This window comes from Cervus canadensis, chromosome 7, assembly GCF_019320065.1.
Source record: "Cervus canadensis isolate Bull #8, Minnesota chromosome 7, ASM1932006v1, whole genome shotgun sequence".
Taxonomy (NCBI): Eukaryota; Metazoa; Chordata; class Mammalia; order Artiodactyla; family Cervidae; genus Cervus; species Cervus canadensis.
The window spans coordinates 63,495,035-63,517,530 of NC_057392.1; the positions used below are offsets into that span (position 1 = coordinate 63,495,035).

Genomic DNA, 22,496 nt, shown 5'->3' on the forward strand with positions numbered 1-22,496 from the left:
TTGATGTGATAGAAAATGGACATTTGACTGTATTAAAAGCAGAAACAACAAAAGCTAAAGAAAGGGAGAACAAAAGGATAGTGAGATGCTGATTAAATACGGTTACTGTTAAAAATTAACAGTAACAGGAAATTTTTAAAATTAAATGCTCAAATTTAATAATCTCCATGTCCAGTGACTATTAAGAAAGGGAACTGTTCAATTTCTCAAATGCTAATATTTACTAATGTATTTCAGCTTAATATTGGAGGTTAATTTAGATATTTGCTTTTTACAAAATCTTTTGAGACACTGACTGAAGAACTCTACTTGGAAATCTTTATAAGATGTAACAGTTTGTCAAGTGTTTAGTGTACTTCAAAGTGTGGTACCCTAATTTCCATTTTCTTGATTTTAGTTCCAGAAATATTGGCAGAAAAAGTAAAAAGCTGACAGCTGGGTGCAAGGATATTACAAGATGACTCTAATTATCTAAAATGTTTCTTTTAAAAGAACAGTTGCTACTAAATATTTCATTGCTAACATTTGGTTTAAGCCGTAGCTAGATGTATTCTATGGCACACTGGATCTGAACTTTGCAGCTGGTCGTTGATTTCCATCAACACATCAAGACTGAAGTACCAACACTGAACACAACCAAACTCTGGAAATTGAACTTGAAAAAAACACAATGCAAAACCACTTGAATATTCATATATGTAATATACATGTGTGTATATATATTTTTATATGTAATTTTTGTCTTAATTACTGCAGAATAAATGGTAAGTACATAAGTGTTCGCTGAATTTAATTACACAAGTATTTGTGGATACCCCACTAGGTACTATATTATGGTTTCTGAAAGGGATACAAATAGCATCACAAAGCAGAGGGTAACACCAAGCAATAACAGCTTAATATCCAGTAATCAGTTCTTGCCCTAGAGGAATATATATTTATAAATCGTGAATACGATAAAAAAGTTTATTAAAACACGCCCCCCCAAAACACGACAAATACATAAACAGGAAAAAAATGCTTAAAAGGGTGTGTGTGTGTGTGTGTGTGTGTCCCCAAAACATGACAAATACATAAACAGGAAAAAAATGCTTAAAAGGCTGTGTGTGTGTGTGTGTGTGTGTGTGTGTGTGTGTGTGTAATTTTACAGTGATAGTCTGTCTACCTTTCCTGTAGACTAAAACCAGAAAAGCAGCCAGGTATCTTAGGGGCAAATCTCAAGTCTATGGTACTTACAAGCTGCGTAATTATAAGCAAATACTTAACTTTTTAAGACCTCATCTTCCTCACTGAAAAGTGGGACTAACCACTCCTTCCCTGCCTTCTTTATTGAGCTGTTATCGATATTACAAACATTTATTAAGCAATTATGTGCCAGGCTTATGCTAAAGGTATAAGGTAAGTAAAATGACATCTCTGACCTCAAGAGGTTCACAGTGTATTGGGGAAGACAGATACATAGATAAGTAAGCACAACTTAAGTGTGTTGCAATGTGCTCACTTGTGTCTGACTCTTTGGACTGCAGCCCCCCAGGCGCCTCTGTCCAGGAGATTCCCAGGCAAAAATACTGGAGTGGGGTGCATTTCTTACTCCAGGGGATATTCCCAACCCAGGGACTGAACTCATGTCTCTTGCGTCTCCTTCACTGGCAGGTGGATTCTTTACCACTGCATCACCTGGGAAGCCCTACGTAGAGGCTATAAAGAAGGGAGAGCTCTCCTCTGTCTAGGAGAGTTGAGACCAGGAATACTTCATGGAGAAGCTGAAGAGAGTGTGCCAGGTCAACAAGTTACTGGGCAGGAGTAGCCGTAGCTAAAGAGGCTCTGAGCAGCAGAAACAGTGTGAGCACCAGCACAGGAGTCCAGAAGGGCCTAGGTGACCCTGAGGCAGTTCTAGATGGCTAGACTGCAAGGTGTTCATGAGGGATAGCGTAGAAAATGTACAGAAAAGTGTGCTGCTGCCAAATTGTGAGAATTATAGTAAAATGAATAAGAGAGCCCTTTAAGGTCAGTGTTCCTCAATATCTAGTTCTTGGGATCACATGGATGAGGCTCAAGAGCAGGAAGCCTTGTTAAAAAGCATGTTCCCAGGCCCAAAGAACCATCTAACTAGAATTTCTAAGCTTGGGTAATTCATATTTTAACAAGTTCCCCCTGGTGATTCTAATACACCTAAAGTTTGAGAAGCAACAATGTAGGTCACAAGGAATAAGTTTTAAGCAGATCAATTTTGTATTTTATGGTGTAATTGACAGTGTTAATCTCCCCTGCTTTTCCCCCATACAACTATTTTATACCACATACACAGAATTCTGCTGATTATTTACATGTCTGATAATTCTGGCAGCAGTGTGGTAAAAGAGGAGTAGTAAAGTGGAGAGACTTGTTGGGAGACTTCAGTGGTAAAGGAAAGGACTAAACTAAGGCAGTGACTATGAGAACAGATGGACATGAAACCAAGAGGCATTTCTAAAAAAAAAATTCAAGATTTTGGTGATCAGTTGGATTTAACAGGTCAGAGATTATCGATAAGAGTCCAAAATGAATAGAAATTCCTAATTTGGGCAGTAGTGATGTTATTAACAGAAAAGGATCACACAAAATAGAAACAAGTTCCTTTCTAAAACACTTTCCACATTCTCCTTAACTTAGATGTGGATTGTATTCATGTTTCTGTCAAAGTAAAAGTAACCCATGCATATTAGAGCTATTCATTCACTTAAATACTGACTGAAATGTCTGTTAAGACCATCGGACGGCACTCTGTATCCATGTAAAATACAGTGGTACATGAACCAAGGAGGGAAACAAAACAGTGAAAAATGCACCTGAGACAACCATCATTACCATTTCTCAATGCAATCTCTTACAGACTTTTTAATATGCATATTTTGTAGTTCACTTCATGGCTTATATAGTTGTGCTCAAACTGCCTAATAATTTTGTATCTTGCCTTTTTCCCCACTTTGAAAATGTTCCTTCAAATTACTGTAAATTCTTCATGAACAACAGTCTTCTTCTTACTGCCTATTTCTTTGGAAGGTATAGCACAGCTTACTTGAATACTTCAACTGTTTTAAAATTGACATTACTGTCATAATGCCACAAATGGAATTAAGGGATCAAAAGGTATGTTAATTTTAATGGAAAAAAAAATTGCTGACTTCCTTTCAGAAAGGGTTGAATCAATTTAGGCTGCCAACAGAAATACAAGAGCAAGCACATTTCCCAGCACCTTCACCAGCAACGTTGTTTGAAGAAACTTCTTGCTAATTCAAAAAGTAAAAATATATCACTGTATCTTACAGTTTCACTTCTTTATCTTTCTGGGAAAAAAATTTTCCCATATGTTTTTATTTTCTCTTTAGTAAACAAACCTGTTTTCTCAAGTTCTTTTCTCATTCATTTATATGGATCTTGGTGTTTTTGAAAGTATTTGTATGAATACCTTAAAATTTAAACATCTGTAATATTACATTTTTGCAAATTTCGAATCCTAGTTTGCACATCTTTTAGTTTGTTTGTTTGTATTGGGAAGTGGAATAGGAGGGGGGGGTGGGAGATAAAGACAGAATAAATGCCAATGTTTTACATGAGAGTCAAATGTAATAAACTTTCTCTTTGAGAGTCTCTCATTCTTGTATGTTTGGAAGTTACTTCCCCACCCAGATAAATATCTTTCTTAAATGAGATTTGTTATTGTTGTTCAGTCGCTCAGTGGTGTCCGACTCTGCGATCCCATGGACTGCAGCACGCCAGGCTTCCCTGTCCACCTTCTGGAATTTGCTCAAACTCATGTCCATTGAATTGGTGATACTATCCAGCCATCTCATCCATCCTCTGTTGTCCCCTTCTCCTCCTGCCTTCGATCTTTCCCAGCATCAGGGTCTTTTCCAATGAGTTGACTCTTTGCATCAGGTGGTCAAAGTATCAGAGCTTCAGTTTCAGCATCAGTCCTTCCAATGAATATTCAGGACTGAAACTGGTTTGATCTCCTTGCAGTTCAGGGACTCTTGAGTGTTCTCCAACACCACAGTTCAAAAGCATCAATTCTCTGACACTCAGCCTTTTTTGTGATGCTACTCTCACTTCCATACATGACTACTGGAATAGCCATAGCTTTGACTATACAGACCTCAGTTGGCAAAGTAATGTCTCTGCTTTTTAACATGCTGTCTAGGTTTGTCACAGCTTTTCTTCCAAGGAGCAAGTGTCTTTTAATTTCATGGCTGCAATCACCATCAGCAGTGATTTTGAAGCACAAGAAAATAAAAGTTTGTCACTATTTGCATTGTTTCCCCATCTATTTGCCATGAAGTGATGGGACCAGATGCCATGATCTGAGTTTTCTGAATGCTGAATCTTAAGCCAGCTTTTTCATTCTCTTCATCAAAAGGCTCTTTAGTTCCTCTCCATTTTCTGCCATAAGGGTGGCGTCATCAGCAAATCTGAGGTTACTGACATTACTCTTGGCAATCTTGATTCCAGCTTGTGATTCATCCAGCCTTAGCATTTTGCATGATGTACTTTTCACAGAAGTTAAATAAGGAGGGTGACATATACATACAGCCCTAATGTACTTCTTTCCCAATTATGAACCAGTCTATTGTCCATGTCCAGTTCCAACTGTTGCCTCTTGACCTACATACAGATTTCTCAGGAGGCAGGTCAGGTGGTCTAGTATTCCCATCTCTTGAAGAATTTTCCACAGTTTGTGGTGAGCCACACAGTCAAAGGCTTTGGCATGGTCAATAAAGACGAAGTAGATCTTTTTCTGGAACTCTCTTGTTTTTTCGATGATCCAACGGATGTTGGCAATTTGATCTCTGGTTCCTCTGCCTTTTCTAAGGTTAACCAGCTTGAGCATCTGGAAATTCACGGTTCACATACTGTTGAAGCCTGGCTTGGAGAATTTTGAGCATTACTCTGCTAGCGTGGGAGATGAGTGCATTTGTGTGGTAGTTTGAACATTCTTTGGCATTGCCTTTCTTTGGAATTGGAATGAAAACTGACCTTTTCCAGTCTTGTGGCCACTGCTGAGTTTTCCAAATTTGCTGGCATATTGAGTGCAGCACTTTCACAGCATCATCTTTTAGGATTTGAAATAGCTCAACTGGAATTCCATCACCTCCACTAGCTTTGTTTGTAGCGATGCTTCCTAAAGCCCACTTGACTTCACACTCCAGGATGTCTGGCTCTAGATGAGTGATCACACCATCGTGGTTATCTGGGTCATTAAGATCTTGGCATAAAAATATTTATTTCACTTAACCGTTCAATTAATCCAGAATTTAGTCAGTTATAGAAGATGAGATAAAGATCAAATTGATTTTGTTTTTCTATTTAATGCTCTCAAAAACAGTTATTGAATATCTTCCTTTTTCTATTGATTTCTGAACTTCCTTTTTACATTCAGAATGTCTGTTTCTGGGATCTTTATTTCCTTTACCAACTTTACTATCAATGATTATACCACTATCCAAGTCCTTGACTTACTATTAGCATTTTAGAGTATATTTTCATATCTAATAGGGTGATAGGATTAGCTCTTTGAGATTGTACTTCATTTTTCACTTAGAATTTATTTCATTTTACCTGTTTAGTCTCTTGTACCCATACTCTATCTATATTTCATTCATTTTTAGGCTTCTTCATATGAGTTCATATACTTCTTATGAACATAATTTAACCCTCTTCTGTATATTGTTAAAATGCTCTTTTATATTAAATATATTTTCTAAACAATTATTGCTACCATAAAGGAGAACCACTAATTTTAAACTATTTGTCTTAAATCTAGTTACTCTATATTCTTTTGTTATTAAGTCTAGTAATTTCTCAATTAGTTTGCCTACAATGCAACTACATCATACTGAAAATTGGACTGTGTGGCTTCTTTTTTAGTATTTACTCCTCTTGTTTCTATTTCAAGTCTTACTGTATTAGTCAGAACTTCCAGAACAATGTTATATAATAATATAGTGATAATGGGTTTCCAAATTTTAAAAAATGGTTACTTCTCTAGTGTTTCACCATTAACCATTATTTCAGCTTTCAGTTTGATATAGTTTGTTAAAATTTCTCTTTGTTCCTGGTTTTTAAAGAAACAAAAGGAAATTACTTTTCCATATTTATTGATATGATCTTTACTTCCCTTATTGGATTTATTGATCTATGAATTATAAAATTTCGTATTAAGCCACCTCTGCATTTTTAGAATAATTTCTATTTGGTAATCATAAAATAGACTTAATATATTGTTGACTTATTTTCTCTCCTATTTTATTTAGAGTTGCTATTTCATTTGAGTTCTACATCCCTGGGGCTTCCCTGGTGGCTCAAATGTCTGCCTGCAATGCAGGAGACCCAGGTTTGATCCCTGGGTCGGGAAGATCCCCTGGAGAAGGAAATGGAAACCCACTTGGACGGAGGAGCCTGGTAGGCAACAGTCTATGGGACTGCAAAGAGTCGGACATGACTGAGCTACTTCTACATCCTTAAAGTTTGTTTGCATAAGCTCACTTCTGGAACACAGTGTGTGTGTGTGTTAGTTGCTTAGTCGTGTCTGACTCTTTGCAACCCCATAGACCACAGCCCACCAGGCCCCTCCGTCCATGGATTCTCCAGGCAAGAACACTGGAGTGGGCTGCCATTTCTTTCTCCAAAAGAAACTATAGAAAGAAAGGGAAGTCGCTCAGTCGTGTCCGACTCTTCGTGACCCCATGCACTGCAGCCTACCAGGCTCCTCCATCCATGGAATTTTCCAGGCAAGAGTACTGGAGTGGGTTGCCATTTCCTTCTCTGTCTGGAACATGGTACCACCCTGAAAACATCTCTTTCAGTCACTAGCCACACAGCATCAACTTTTCAGGCTTATGAAACATTAGTGGCTTATTCAATGTCACGCAGTTAGCAGGCAGGTTAGGTATTCTGGTTCTGATCTAGAATTACAAGAAAATGTCCTATTTCACTGTATCAAGCCTTTCCTCCCCTGCCAATGTAAGAAAGAGATCATGTCTTCATGGCCCAGGAGACATGTCTTCTGGACCAGCTAAAAAGAATAATATCTGGCAGCTCAGCTCTTTCAAGGGACTAAGGGGAAGTTCTTCCCTTCACAAACCAGATGGGAATTCACGAAGGGGTTGTACAAAGGGAATAAATATTACATAAGGAGATAAGAATAACACATAGATTTGTTACCTTATTTATATTTTCTATCCTCTGGTCTTTCCATTTTTCTAGGTGAAAGAGCAGAAACCCATTTAGGTTTTCATAAAATAAATTCTGTCTAATATGGCTGTACTTCCTTCAGCAAATTCATATGCATATAAAAGAACAGATGGGAGAAAGGAAAGAAACATAAATAACAGTAAGTTTAGTGGTCATATTAGGACCAGATGTTGTGAGATAGTTGTAATTTCTAATATTCTATTTTCTTATTGTTCTAATATGATTTAAGACTAATCCATCTGGGGGATAAAGCAGATTTTTCTAAAGTGCCTTCAAAATCTGGGCTGAGAAAATGTGATCACCATATGTATATTTGTATTTAAAAAAAACGTAAGTTGCTGAATGATTAAACATTTTTTTCTCCATTTATTCAATAAACCTTGTACTTGGTAACATGCTAGGTCCTGGGTGTATAGCGGCAAACATCACATACATAGTCTGTGGATTTACAGAGTCAACATTTTCCTGAAAAAAAGTCTCTTAAATCCCCCATAAATTACAATGGATGTTTTTTGTATACCACCTTGTACAAAAATATGTTTTGTGTAAAGATAATAATATATTAGTATATAATCAATTTAGAACACAAAATTACATACAGAATATATAAAATATATCTAGTATTTAAAATGGTGTGGATTTCCCCATGTCCATGCATGTAACCAGAGAGATGATAGTTTTTTGTGGTCATGTCTATAGGCCACCTTAGAAATCAACACAATTGCTCAGCAAGTCTAAAACAACAGTTTCTCTTTCAACACTGGAACATATTGCTGTTTCTTTAGTTCTGCACTAGAGAACTGGTATTAGAGGCCATACTGCATGAACATCACATATGTCTGAATAACAGAATCACATTCAACACAGTGAGTCCATACCTACACACTGAAACCAGTTTGAGGTAACAGCAAATTCACATCTTTAATTTCATGTCTACTTCAAGCAAAAGCTCAGTAGTGGAATGTGATTACAATATTTAAATGATTGCTTTCATCATGCTTTTACTTTTGGCTGAGTATTAATATGTATAACTGAATTCTTATAAATTGAGCGTGATGCAACTCCACTGTACTGATTAGATGTAGAACTTCAGTTTCCTAACCCGTGAAACAAAGAGAGGATGTGTATTGAAGTGCTACTGTGAAGATTAAGGGAGATAACATGCATAAAGTCCGTAACATTCCCCTTTCCCAGATTCATGATATTAAAGTTTGCTGCTGCTGGGTTTGAGGTAACTCAAAAAATTTATATATTAATAGGTACATTTGGAAAATCAAGGAAATTTTCTCCCACAGAATGTCAATTAATTCTTTGTCAGTACAAGGGCAGTCCACTGCCATTTTTTTTTAAACTTTTCATTATGTGTATCATTCCCCCCTCCCCAAAGACACAAAATTCTACACAGTTTTACATGCATAAAAAACGCTTGGGAGTATGCTAACAATTCTTTATGAACAAGTAATAACGAAAAATGTTGAACAATTATGCCAAAAATGATAGACACTTTCTAAAGCAATCTCCATATAAATTAAATTACAATAATATATGAAGTTTTTTAAAGTGTGTGGGTTTTACTACTATTATTTTCCTGTTATATGAGAGATAGACTATGGGATCATCAACTTGAGAAAAATAAATTACCTTGTATGACCATCAAGAGCGGTCTAGTGAAAACTGTTAAAAGCTAAGAGGTAAGAAAACAAATTCACACAGAGTTACCAAAAACATAAATACTAACTAACAGTCTCATTTATGTAAGGTGCCAACCATGGTACTGAAACCAGGTAGGTGATGCCACATAAACTTCCATCCATGATGCCAGGTAACTAGTTACCTTAGTGATTAAGGCAAAGACTTAAAAGATAAACTGGTGAAAATATTCAGAACACATGACTGCTTTCCTTATTTTCATGTAAATGACTTGTAAGATTTACACAATGTCCAGTCAGTATAAACTAGGTAATGAAGAGAATGATTCACAAGAGTTAAATCTGTATTCATTAAGACTTCACAGCAAGTATAATGGAGAAGCTTTAAAACATGATGTGAGAATTCTACAAAAGCCATGTAACACAACAGCTATGTGACAGTATGACACAATCACCATCTAGCGCATGAAGAAAGACAGGGAAAGGAAATACCCAGTAGCATGAAACAATTACTGCTTCAATTTGTTGTTTATTTGCTAAGTTGTGTCCGACTGTTTGCAACTCCACGGACTGCAGCCTGCCAGACTCCTCTGTCCATGGAATTTCCCAGGCAAAAACACTGGAGTGGGCTGCCATTTTCTTCTCCAGGGCATCTTCCTGACCCAGAGATCAAACCCACATCTCCTGCACTGGCAGGCAAATTCTTTACTACTGAACACCAGGAAGTCCCATGGTAAAGTGCTATTAAGATGGTTGCTGGGGGGGCAAACAAAAGTCCAGGACCAGTGGGCTTCAGAGGAATTATATCAATTATATAAAGAAGAGCTAATATGCATACTTCTCAAACTATTCCAAAAAAATTGAAGAGGAGGGAACACTCCCAAATTCATTCTATGAGGCCACCATTACCCTGAAGCCAAAACAAATAATATTGCAAAAAAAGAAAATTACAGGTCAATATCTCTGATGAATAGAGATGCAAAAATCCTTGACAAAATATTAGCAAACAGAATTCACAAATATATCAAAGGATCATATACCATGATCAAATGCATTTTATTCCAGGGATGCAAGGATAATTAATATCTGCAAATCAATGTGATACCCCACATTAACAAAAGAAAGGATAAAACCACATGATCATCTCAGTAGATGGAGAAAAAGCATCTAACAAAATTCGACATCCATTCATGATAAAAACTCAGCAAAGTTGGTATAGTAGGAGCATATCTCAACATAATAAAGGCCATCTACGACAAACCCAGGGCTTCACAGGTGGTTCAGTTGTAAAGGATCCACCTGCCAAGCAGCAGACATGGGTTTGATCCCTGGTTTGGGAAGATCCCACGGAGAAGGAAATGCCAACCCACCCCAGTATCCTTGCCTGGCAAGCTACAGTCCATGAGATCACAAAGAACCGGACACGACTTAGTGACAAAACAGCAGCAGCAGCAGCAAGATAAACTCACAGCAAATATCATACTCAATGGTGAAAAGCTTTAAGCTTTTCCTCTAAAACCAGGAGCAAGACAAGGACGCCCACTCTCCCACTTCTATTTAACACAGTATTGGAAGTCCTAGCCACAGAAATCAGACAAGAGAAAGAAGTAGAAGCCAAGGAAAGAAGTAAAACTCACTATTTGTAGATGATATGATACTATATATAGAAAACCCTAAACTTTCTACACAAAGATTATTAGAACATGAATTCAGTAAAGTTGCAGGTACAAGATTAGTTTATATGAGTTGATTGCTTTTTTAATACACTAATAATGAGCTACTAGAAAGTAAGAAAACAACCTCATTTAAAATCACATCAAAAAGAATAAAGTATCAAGAAATATACTTAACCAAGGAGATGAAAGACCTATATTCTGAAAACTATAAAACACTGATGAAGGATACTGAAGAAAAAATCCTGTGTTCATGGACTAGAAGAATTACTGTTGTTAAAATGTCCATACTACCGAAAGCAATCTACAGGTTTAATGCAATTCCTGTCCAAGACACCTACAGAACTAGAACAAACAATCTTAAAATTTATACTGAACCACAAAAGATCCAAAATAACCAATGCCACCTTGAGAAAAAAGAACAGAACTGGAGTTATCACATTCCCTGACTTAAGATTACACTACAAAGTTACAGTTATCAAATCACCAAGGTATTGGCACAAAAACAGATTCATGAAAAAAAATAAAGAGCCCCGAAATAAATTCATGCACCTATGGTTAATTAATCTACAACAAAGGAGACAAGAATATAGAACAGAGAAAAGACAGTCTCTTCAATAAGTGGTGCTGGGAAAAATGAATAGCGAAAGAATGAAATTAGAACATTTTCTCACACGATAAGCAAAAATAAACTTAAGATGAATTAAAGACCTAACTGTAAGACTGGAAAACATAAAACTCCTAGTAGAACACATAGGCAGAACGGTCTCTGACATAAATTGTAATAGTGTTTTCCGGATCTGTCTCCTAAGTCAAAGGAAACAAAAGCAAAAGTAAGTGAAACCTAATTAAGCTTAAAAGCTTTTGCATAGCAAAACAAACCATCAACAAAACAAAAAGACAACCTAAAGAATAGGAGAAAATATCTGCAAATGATATGACCGATAAGGGGTAATATCCAAAACATATAAAGAGCTCATACAACTCAACACCCCCAAAAAAACCCCCCCAAAACCAAACAACCCAATTAATAAGTGTGCACAAGACCGGAACAGACATTTTCTCAAAGATGACACACAGACAGCCAACAGGCACACAGAAAGATGCTCAAGCTTGTTAACCATTAGAGAATGCAAATTAAAACCACAACTGAGATATTACCTCACACCTGTGAGAATGGCTATCATCAAAAACACCACAAATAACAAATGTTTGTGCAAATGTGGAATAAAGGGAACCTTTGTACACTGTTGGTGGGACTGTTAATTGGTGCAGCCACTGTGGAAAACAGTATGGAGATTTCTCAAAAAACTAAAAATAGAATTGCTATATGATCCAGCAATTCCTTTTCTCCTGGGTATATATCCAAAGAAAACAAAACTATAATTCAAAAATATACACATACCCTAAATGTTCATGAATATTGCATGCTTAGTCACTCAGTCACATCTGACTCTTTGCGACCCTTTGGACTGTAGCCTGCCAGTATCCTCTGTCCATGGGACTTTTCAGGCAAGAATACTGGAGTGCGTTGTCATTTTCCTCCTCCAGGAGATCTTCCCGATGCAGGGATTGAACCCATAACTCCTGTGTCTCCTGCATTGCAGGTGGATTCTTTACCGGCTGAGCCATCAGGGTCATACCAGCATTATTTATAACTGCCAAGAGATGGAAGCAACTTAAGTGTCTACCAACAGATGAATGGATGAAGATGTGGAATGTATGCATACAATGGAATATTATTCAGCCATAGAAAGAATGAAATTTTGCCATCTGCAACAACATGGATGGACCTCAAGAGTATTATGCTTGGTGAAATAAGTCAGAAAGAGAAAGATAAATATTGTATGTTATCACTTACACATGGAATCTAAAAAATAAATGTCAGAATATAACAGAACAGAAACACATTCACGAATAGTGAGAATTAGTGGCTACCAGTGGGGAAGAGGGAAGTGGAGGAGAAATATAGGGGTAGGAAGTCAAGAGCTACAAATTAAAAAATATAAAATAAATAGGCTATAAGGACATACTGTTCAGCCTATGAAGATAGCCAATATTTTATAAAAACTTTAAATGAGGTATAATCTAGAAAAACATTGAATTTCTATGTTGTTCACCTGAAACTAATTTGATATTGTAAATCAGTCATACTTCAATAAAAAAGGAAAAAAGATATCTGTTGGGGATTCTGAGATTCTAAGAATGGGCAGGGAAAATTAATCCATAGGAAGCTCAGATTAGATGTGAAAAATGTACATCCATTTACTTAATTCCTTTCTGTCCACAAATCTCCCATTCCAATCACACTAAATCTCTATATGCTAACTTCTCTTAGGTATGAAATAGAATTCAAATTCTGAGTGAGTATGAAACTTTAAAAAACTGTAATAGAACAAAAAGCAAGGAGTAATGTCAAGAAGTTTGTCAGACACGAACCTTATCATTCATTCTTCAGAGAGAGGATCCATTAGTAAATTCTCAAAATGGACAGGATTCAATTCATTACAAAATGTTAAAGCCCCAAAATGAACCAATGAACATGACATGGTTAGTGCTCTCAAGTAGCATATAGATATTTGCTGAGTGCTTACTATGTACTAGGCATTGTTCTAAATGCTTTCATGTATTTGGCATTTAACCTTCATTATAATATTATGATGTAGGTACTGTAATTATCCCTTTTCTACAAATAAGGAATTATGTATTGACCCAGAGAGGCCTGGCATGCTGCAGTCCATGAAGTTGCAGAGAGTCAGACACAACTTGGTGAAAACAACAGAATACTTAACCTAGACAGGTAAATAATTTTGCTCTTAATTACAAAACTAGTAATTTTGATAGTCTGGCTTCAGAGCACATGCTTTTAGCCATTGTGACATATATTTAGGAAAAGAAAAATTAAAGAAGCCTACACACATTGACCATATTTTATGGATTTTCTAAGACTGTTCTGACGTTAAATATTCTGTACAGTTGTTAAGACTACTTGACCCCATTTTGACTGGGGAAAAATATTATCTGCAAGAGGAATGTACTCAACAGACTTATGTATCTGATATTTAAACTCAACAAAACACCATCACACGACACATTTAGCCGTGCTTTAGTCATTGCACATCGGCAGATCATTTAGCTGTATATTAGTAGTGTCTGTGAACAACACAAGGCTTTAGGCTCTCATTGCATAGAAACAGTCAAAATTATTCACAGTGATTTTGAGTAAATCTTAAGTCCTACAATATCACTAAGAAAGTTGAAAGTTGGTCCCTTATACTGAAGAGAAATCAAACTACCAGTCTCTGAACCATAACATTACTAATATTATAAACTGCTTTGAATTTTACTACCACTGTTAATTATCAAGTACAGAAACTGCTTTGATAAAGTCATGTCCAACTTTTACAATTGGTATATAGAAAAAGAATACAAATATCACTTTCATAAATACTTTAAGATAAAAAAATAAAATAAAATAAATAAATACTTTAAGGTGCTGCCTATCCAGGTATCAATTGCAAAAAAAAAAAAAAAAAAGAAGCCACTAGATTTTAAGGAAATCTTCATATGGAAAATAAAATGATGTTACTATTAATCTTTACAATAAGTATAAAATGACAATGTGAAAATATAATTTTTCCTTTCTTTGCTGTCATATGTAGTTTGATTTCATATTGACTTTACAATAGTGCCTAATTTCAATCTTTTTCCCAATAATTTTTCCCTTTAATGCTGATTTACTCTTGATGACATGTTCCATAAATCTATATTCCAGAATAGTAGCTTATTTGGCAGAAAACTCGAAGGATTTTGTACCTGTCAAGAGGTTAACCTCCTAAGGAAAAAACTCAAAACACACACAATTCACTTGCTTTCAGGCTAAAGGCAATCAATTGTTTAAAAATGCAATAGTACTTTCAGGTCTAGACCTGCAGAAAGTCCATCAGAAAAGCACTTGGAAAAGCATGATCTGTCAAAGAAGAGCAACAGAAATCTGCTTGGCTTGTTGAAAAATGAAGTACATAATCAAAATAATTCTACATAATATCTCACTACCTGAACAGTTTGCTGCTTAAAACCTATTCAAAAGTTGAAAGTGAGTAATTTGAACATTTATAGAAACAACAAATTAATAGCATGCACATCACTGTTTCCTGATTAAGGACAATTAGTTTTGTCATCATTTCATATATTTTTACACACAACAGAGGACACATCTAGAAAAACAAGCCTTACTATGCCCCTGGAATTATATTTCTAAGATTAGAACGTATTTTCTGAAAACCAACTAGTGGGATGGGTTACCAAAGGAAATTATGGGACACATTTTCCTAGAAGTCTTTAACTAAAGTAAGGAAGATTGCCAATGGCTATTAAGGGTGCTGAGACAGGTTTGTGAGCCTTCAAAACCCTGGCAACTGGAGTGCAACAGATGACCTGTTCTCAGTGTCTGTCAGAAACTTTAACTGCTCTCAGTGCCAGTGACCAAAAAGGATGCGCCTGCTCTAAGTCTGATCCTCCCAAGTCCCTGACAGTTGAGGAGAGAAAGAAAAAAATCTTTCCAGTCCATTCTTTTCTGATGGCAGTTTTTTTTTCTGTCACAGAATTTCACAGAAGGGCCTTCAAATACGTGCAAATTTATAAACAGGTAGATAAAAGAGATCTTCTCTTCTGAAGATAACAGTAAACTGAGATAGGCCATCTTCCCTCTAGGGAATGGCTTACTTACTCTTCCCTGAAATCAAAAATAGGCTTTTAAAATGCTAGAAATCAAACGAGTGCTAAAAGGTCAAGATCTAAGGCCAAAGAGCTAGACAGAAGCTAGATTCTCAGACTTCTGATTCAGTGTTCTTCTAGGAAATAGCTATTGCTAACCTATCAATCTCTGTTAAAAAACATCTACAAACATCAACAGAAATATGCAACTAATTTACTTATAGAAAAACATCTCCTATAATTTGAATCTATACACAGTAAATGATCAACCCACACTGGCACACAGCAATTTATTAATTTTCAGATAGTTTATAAAGTATACAGCTACTAACTGATAGAAAGATAAACGTTTTGATCCCCAATTATGATTCTACTGCAAAAATATCACTTACTGATCACCTACTTTTGGGTACTATGCTAGGTGCTTAGGATACAAGAATGAACACAGTCTCCTCCTGTTAAAAAAAATTTATGCTTAAAATTATCCTCATAATATTGCTTTAAATCTCTATAGTGCTTTATAAGATGCATTTCTCTACAGAATCTTACTAAATCCTGGTGAGTTTGGCAAGAGAATTATGATCAGAACAGAATGTTTCTATCCTAATGCAGCTATTTTTACATCACAACACTGACTTCCTTGGTTTCCACTACACAAATATTTAAAATCTAAAGTGTACCAGATAAGCATGGTCTGTAAGAATACTTAACTTCTAACTTTTTAAAAATCCCACACTTATTTTAAATGGTAATGCTGGCACTAACACAGTGATTCCTTTGTAACAATTCCAATTAATATTAATACTAAAAGATACTTAAACTTAACCTCTTATAAATGAGTGTAATTTAGATAAACTATTAAGCTAACTAGCAAAATGATACGAAGAGATGAGTGTTTAATTGTCAGACCAAATGCTGAAGTGTGTTATTCCTGTACTAGGTATAAATTTAAAATAATTAGTATGTATACATTTTCTTTCAAATAATTGTATAGAACTTGGAATTACTTAAATTATCTCATTAATTATATGAGTTACTAGCAAGTTGCATATTAAAGAGAGGCAAAGATGTGATAAGGCCTGCCTCCTTTCCCCTATAGACAAATACAAAGTAGCAGTTTGGAATTGGAATTTGGTCTTTCAGCCATCCAAACCAGAGCACTATAATCCATACTAAAAACAGTTTCACTGTATAAGAAACATTAAACTTAAAGAAAAAGCTCTAAGCCACCACTTTTACTATAAACTTAGAAACTTTTTATTGAAGTATTTTAACATTAAACTCCCCAAACTGTATAGTTGAGGAGAGGGAGAGAGAACATATAAAAATTTCTTAACCAGTATCAACTGATTCATATTAATAAAGGATTAAATACGAATAACATAAGTGGCTATAAAAATTATCCGTTTATCTAAGGCTGAATAACCTTTCTGAACAATGGAAACCACAGGCCTTTAAGTCGAATCCTTAGACTTCACTGTGTGTTGCCTCATGCTTCTTTTTTATACCTTTAATACTTCAGTTTCTCCTAACCACTATTTTTAATTTTTATTACAGTATCATCTCTTAAAAGATAATTAATAAAGTTCACTTTAAACATAAGCTTAAGGGACTTCCCTGGTGGTCTAGTGATTAAGACTCCATCTATTGCAGGGCGTGTGGGTTTGATCCCTGATTGGGGTACTGAGATCCCACATGCTCTGAGGTGTGGCCAACAAATAAAAATAAACTTCAGTTCGCTAACTGATACCTGTAACTACTAATCTGAAATCGAGAACAATCTTCTACAATTAGTCCTGACCAGAGGTATACTTCCTGTATCTCCTGGAAATTACTAAATTTACTATTTACTAAATAATTTTTACTAAAATTTACTAAATAAAAAAACTCCCTGAATTTTAAGGTCTGGCAAACAGAGACTTCACCAAAATCTCTGAGTCTTTTTTGTAAATCATCCTTAGTTTTAATCTGTTCCATTCTTTTGGAATGGTCGTCTGATTTTACTGATCTTTGGCAATGGTATAAGGTCATCAGTTCAGATTCCCCCTTCCTCCATATTATGTATTATGATATATAAATAGCTTGACACTTGCTATCCTGTCGTGGTGGCTTAGTCGCTAAGTCGTGTCTGACTCTTGGGACCCATGGACTATAGCCCGCCAGGCTCCTCTGTCCATGGGATTTTTCCAGGCAAGAATACTGGAGTGGTTTATCATTTCCTTCTCCAGGGGATCTTCTCCACCCAGGGATTGAACCTGGGTCTCCTGAACTACAGAGAGATTCTTTACCGACTGTGCTACCAGGGAAGCTCCAGTCATGGTTCAAACTTCAAGGCATAATTATTTCCCAGGCAGGTTAACTAACACCTGGGTGTCTGACAGTGGAATGGGGTTCTAAGAAAATGAAACTAAAAGCCACGTGGTTCTTGGTCCCTAGTCACACCTGTAAAGTTAGCCGTCAGCAAAGTGGAAAACAGGATGTATTACATAAACTGTCTTTTTTCTTATTTCAGATAAGTCCACTCATAAGATCTAACACTTTCAAAGGGGAAAGGAAATGAACGTGTCTTAGACATCTGATCCTGGCCAAAACTTTCCTGGATCTACACTCATTTAATTCAACAAAACAAAAACTATAACAACTTTGTTGAGTAGTAATTACTCTCCTTATACATATCAAGAAATCTGTCCAAAGTAACTCTGCCAGTAAGTATAGAAGCCAGGGTTTGAACCAAGGAGGTTCAGATTTTACAAAGTCAGTATTTTTAGTACTCATAGGATTTTAAGGCTAAAGCACTGAGTAGTACCATGTACAGCATTCAGTACAATTCCTCTATTACAGATAAGGAAACTGAGGCCCCAAAAGATTGAGACTTGCCCAAGGACACACTCTTGTGGTGAGGTTAGGATCTGAATTCACATCTCCTGATTTCTAGCACAGTTCTGTGCTTAATTATTTGTGTGTGTGTGTGTGTTGAGGGGGAGTTTGAGTGTCACTCTTGAAATAATTTATATGTAATTTAGAACATCCCAAACATCTCCAAATAAGATACATATGTGTGGCAGGTTAGGTATGTATATTTTTAGTGAACAAATATAGTATAAAAACTCAATAGGCATTTGTAAATTATTAATGTTGTAAAGAAGTCTGTTGTCAATATATTTATTTATTCAGTGAATAACTCTATTATGTACTGGCTGCTGTGCTTGGCAATGAGAACATAACTATATAACATAAAACCCCTAGTGTTCTCATGAAAATTACATCTTGGTGGAAGATACAGACAAATAAATAGGCAATCGCCAATGCACTGAGTCAGTGCTCTGACAGTAGGGGCACAAGATGTTATGGGAACAGGAAGCAAAGGCACCTGACCCAGACTAGACTTTTCAAAGGAATTGATATGAAAAATGAGTAGGAGTCAGCCAGTTAAACAAGGGGTATAGAGTGTGCAAATGTCTCATGAAAAGCAAACAGCACTGGCACATGAAGCAGGAAAAGGCCAAGGGAGCTGTAGGAAGAAAGAGGAGAGATGAACTTAGAAGAAAAGAGACAAATCATACAGGTCTTAGAAAGCAAGGGCTTTACAATCGTGTCTATTAGAATTACCTGGGGAACTTAAACAGATGTCTGGGCTCCATCTCAGACCAATTAAACCAGAATCTCCAGGAATGAGACTCTGGCACTGATATTTTTAAAAAGCTAACTAGATGATTCTAGAATGTGGCCAGGATCAAAAACCACTGTTATAGAGGAATTAAACACATCCATTTATTACTACAAATAAGGGAAAAGGTGATCTATGGACTCTAGTTTCTTTATCATAAAAAAGCAGTCTGGAAAAAAAAAAGCAGGCTGGAGCAAGTTAGAGGTAGCATAACAAAACGAAAGGAGTCACAAAGCATTCATTTTGTCAATGAGTCTGTCACCTGATACTTGCCTGACCTTAAATTAAAATGTCATTTCTCAGAGACAGTAATACTGCCTTCTCTACAGGATTGTTTTGTAGCTCAAGACAAACATACTTAAAAAAAAACAGGTCAATAACTATACTAATATAAACCTTGATTTCCCAAGATTTACGCTTCTAAACTTGCACAAATTTAAAGATCATAAATATTTTCAGAGATAAAATCTTTTATGATGCTTAAGAAACACATTTCATTTACAGAATCACCCCTCCCTTGAAATTCAAGATATTTAAATAATAAAATAGAGAAGTGATCCTTTTAATGCTATTTTTGTTGCTAAAGAGATCAAACGGGATTAAGTTAGCCCTTTTCAAATAAACAGATCAACAGAGCAAATGCCTTTTAAATGGTAATAGTAAATGTTAAAAATTCTTAATTCAATAAAGGAAACAAGCGAACTCTTTTAGGAAATGTATGACCTATCTTATCATTTAAGTATTTTACTTGTAAATTTACCTTTTTTTTTAAAGGCAATACTTATTTGGGATGGAGAGGATCTTATCCTGACAGGAAGGAAGCTCTGCTTTAAGAAGGGTTGTTCATCCAAAGCCAGGCAAAGCTATTGCTCTTTTACAGTTCTCCTTTCACATGTATCTAGCCCATGAGAAGATACACTTTCATGCAGTAATTTTTGGGTTTACAGCATTTGTATTTAGTGACATCTCCTTAATGCTATATCTAATTTACTTAAAATTGAGGGGAAAAAAAACTTTAGACATATAAAAACACTGTTCTGCATTTATATGTGGTTCATTTTTAATTCTTGAACTAAAACTGATAGGAATGTCTTTCAAACTTTATATTCATAAAGTCAATGATAAAATATTAAGTTAATATTCATTCATTTTCTTTTTATTTCCCCCATGATGCTATGACTGTTACCATGTGCTATCACTTCTTTCAGTCATCTATTTCGTGATTTTAACAGGAAAGCAGTTTTACAATGATGGAAAAACCTGTAAGAAACTTTTGAAAAAAGTTACGGATGAAATTTAATTTTATCCGAAAAGGTGAGATGAGAAAACTCAGAAAGCCAAACAAAATACCCCTCCTCCCCCCCACACACCCTCACTGGGCCCTCTTCAGATAATTTTGGCTGATGACACTGCAGAACAGTTAATCTGATAATTAAAATTTTCCAGAACATGTGATGTTTAGATAGAGATCTATGCTGTCAACCAGAATTCAATGATTCAGTCTTAAAAAATGTTAAAACTTGAATACAGACATATTAACAAATTCTTACACTACAGTTGCTTCTAGGATCCATTAATAAGGACGTGCTGTGATTTACACAAATTAAATTAGTAACGTGGTATCTTACGCATTTTGTAGGTATTTCTTTAACAACACGCAATCCAGTACATAAACAAATTTTGTACAGTGCAATGTAAGCAAATACCCAGAGAACCCAGCTTCTGAGCAGGAAAACATGCGACCGGTATTGCCCACAGTGGTTCAAATGTGGCCATAGTAATTACCCGATGACTTGAGTTAACAGAAGTTTACCTACCCAAGTTTTCCAAGGGGTTCTCCCAGGCCTCACAAACTACGATCAAAACATCATCTCGCAAACCCATGTCCTGCATGTGCCCAAAGGCGCAGTGCTGGAATGAGGAAGCGTCACCAAACGGAATCACAACTCTACTTCATTAAAGAATATGCAGGCTCTTTTCACAGAAGCCCCTCTTATTGCGCTCCCCTTACCCTTTATGACTACGTAAACAGCTTCCCAATTACTGTCAGCCAAAACAGCTTTCGATTTCTAAGTCTGGTAACTAGCCACCATCACCACTATTCCTTTAGCATCCTAAAATAAACCCCTCAAGCCGCGATCAAAACACACTGGCTGAACGTCTGGTGTTTACACAGTCCAATTCTGGGCGCTACCCTACCTTTCCGAGCCACTTAGGAGCTATGAAGCAGGCATCACATATTAGACTTACTAAAGACACAATTGCGAGACAATGTCTCAGGTCTATGAATGAAAGATCCAATACGTTTGATTGCCTCGGTTAAAAGGAAAAAAACAACTTCGAGAGGAAGGGTGGGAGAGGAACCGCGGTAGCCTTCCGAGCCCCAGCCGGGCGATTTAAACCCAGTTATGAGGTAAACCGCAGGGTCGCCGGGCTGGCGCGGTCGGAGTCCTCGGGCGTGACAGCCCCTCAGGAAGAGCTCGCGGTTTGGCACCCGCGATCGCTCACGCCGCGGTGCTCGCGGGTCGGGTGGATGTGCAAGGGCGCGGGGGGACCGAGCCACCGCGGCCGGGGCGGCGGCCCTGGGCGCACTTCCTCAGTCTCTAGCAGCCCCATCCCCAAAAATGGGAGAGGAAGGAAACGAGGAGCGAGGCGGCGGCCAGAGGGAGAAAAGAGGGAGCGGCGAGCCCTCGCCTCTGCATCTGGGTGAGGCCAGCGGCAGGCGGAGAGCGGGGATCGCAGGCGAACTCTGCTGCGGGCCGAAGCTGGGAGAAACGACCGGCGGGCAGCCCCCGCCCAAGACGGCGGGCGCGCCCGAGAGTCCCCGGCACCCACCCGGCCCCCATCCCGACCGCTCCCACTCCCGGCCTGTCCGCGTTCTACTCACGCTCGGGGCTCCTCGAGGCTCCGCGGCTCTAACCGCATCGGGTCCCAGCCCCGCGGGCGGCGGCGGCGGCGGCGCCGAGGGAGAGGAGAGCGGGCGGCACAGCCCCCGCCTCCCGGCCCCTCTCCCCCGCCGCTCCGGAGCTGCCCGGCCGGGCCCGAGCCCTGCCTCGCCGGCGGCCCCAGCCCCAGCGGCCGCGGCGGCAGCAGCCCGAGACCTCAGCGGCCGCAGCGGCGGCACCGGAACTGCCGCTTTCTCCTTCTCGCTGCCTCTCCTAGCTAGCCCCCGCCACACGCCCCCGCCCCCGTCTCCTTTCTCTGTCACCCCTGTTTTTTTTTTTTTTTCTTTTGTTTCCAGAATAAACTTTATTGGTCTCTTTTTCCGCTCACATCGTGTAAACAAACAACGAACTCTTCCCCACCCCCTCGACTCCCCCCTCCTCGGGCAGAGGAGGGTAAGAGCTGAGGAGGGGCCGAGCCTACTGTGCCCCGGAAGCAGAGGTACAAACGAGAGGAAGTGAAACTGCGGAGACCAGGAGGGGGAAGTGGGCAAATCGGGTGACAGTGTGCCAGTGCGCCTGCGCCTTGGTTTTGTGCCCGAAGTTTGAGTGGCTTTGTGGCTCATTTTCCTGCCGCGCTGGTATTTAACGCTGTTGTCTTTTGCAGTGGTGAGGCTGT

The 22,496-nt window shown here is 37.7% G+C and overlaps 1 protein-coding gene across 1 annotated transcript in view; it reads right to left on the reverse strand.

The window, feature by feature from the left end:
- The window catches only part of PIK3CA (phosphatidylinositol-4,5-bisphosphate 3-kinase catalytic subunit alpha), an 85,342-nt gene extending 63,074 nt beyond the window's left edge, over positions 1–22,268 (reverse strand). Inside the window, exon 1 of the mRNA XM_043473676.1 lies at positions 21,823–22,268. The gene's annotated coding sequence lies outside the window, so the exon portion shown is untranslated. The remainder of the gene's footprint in view (positions 1–21,822) is intronic.
- Positions 22,269–22,496: the final 228 nt, after the last annotated feature.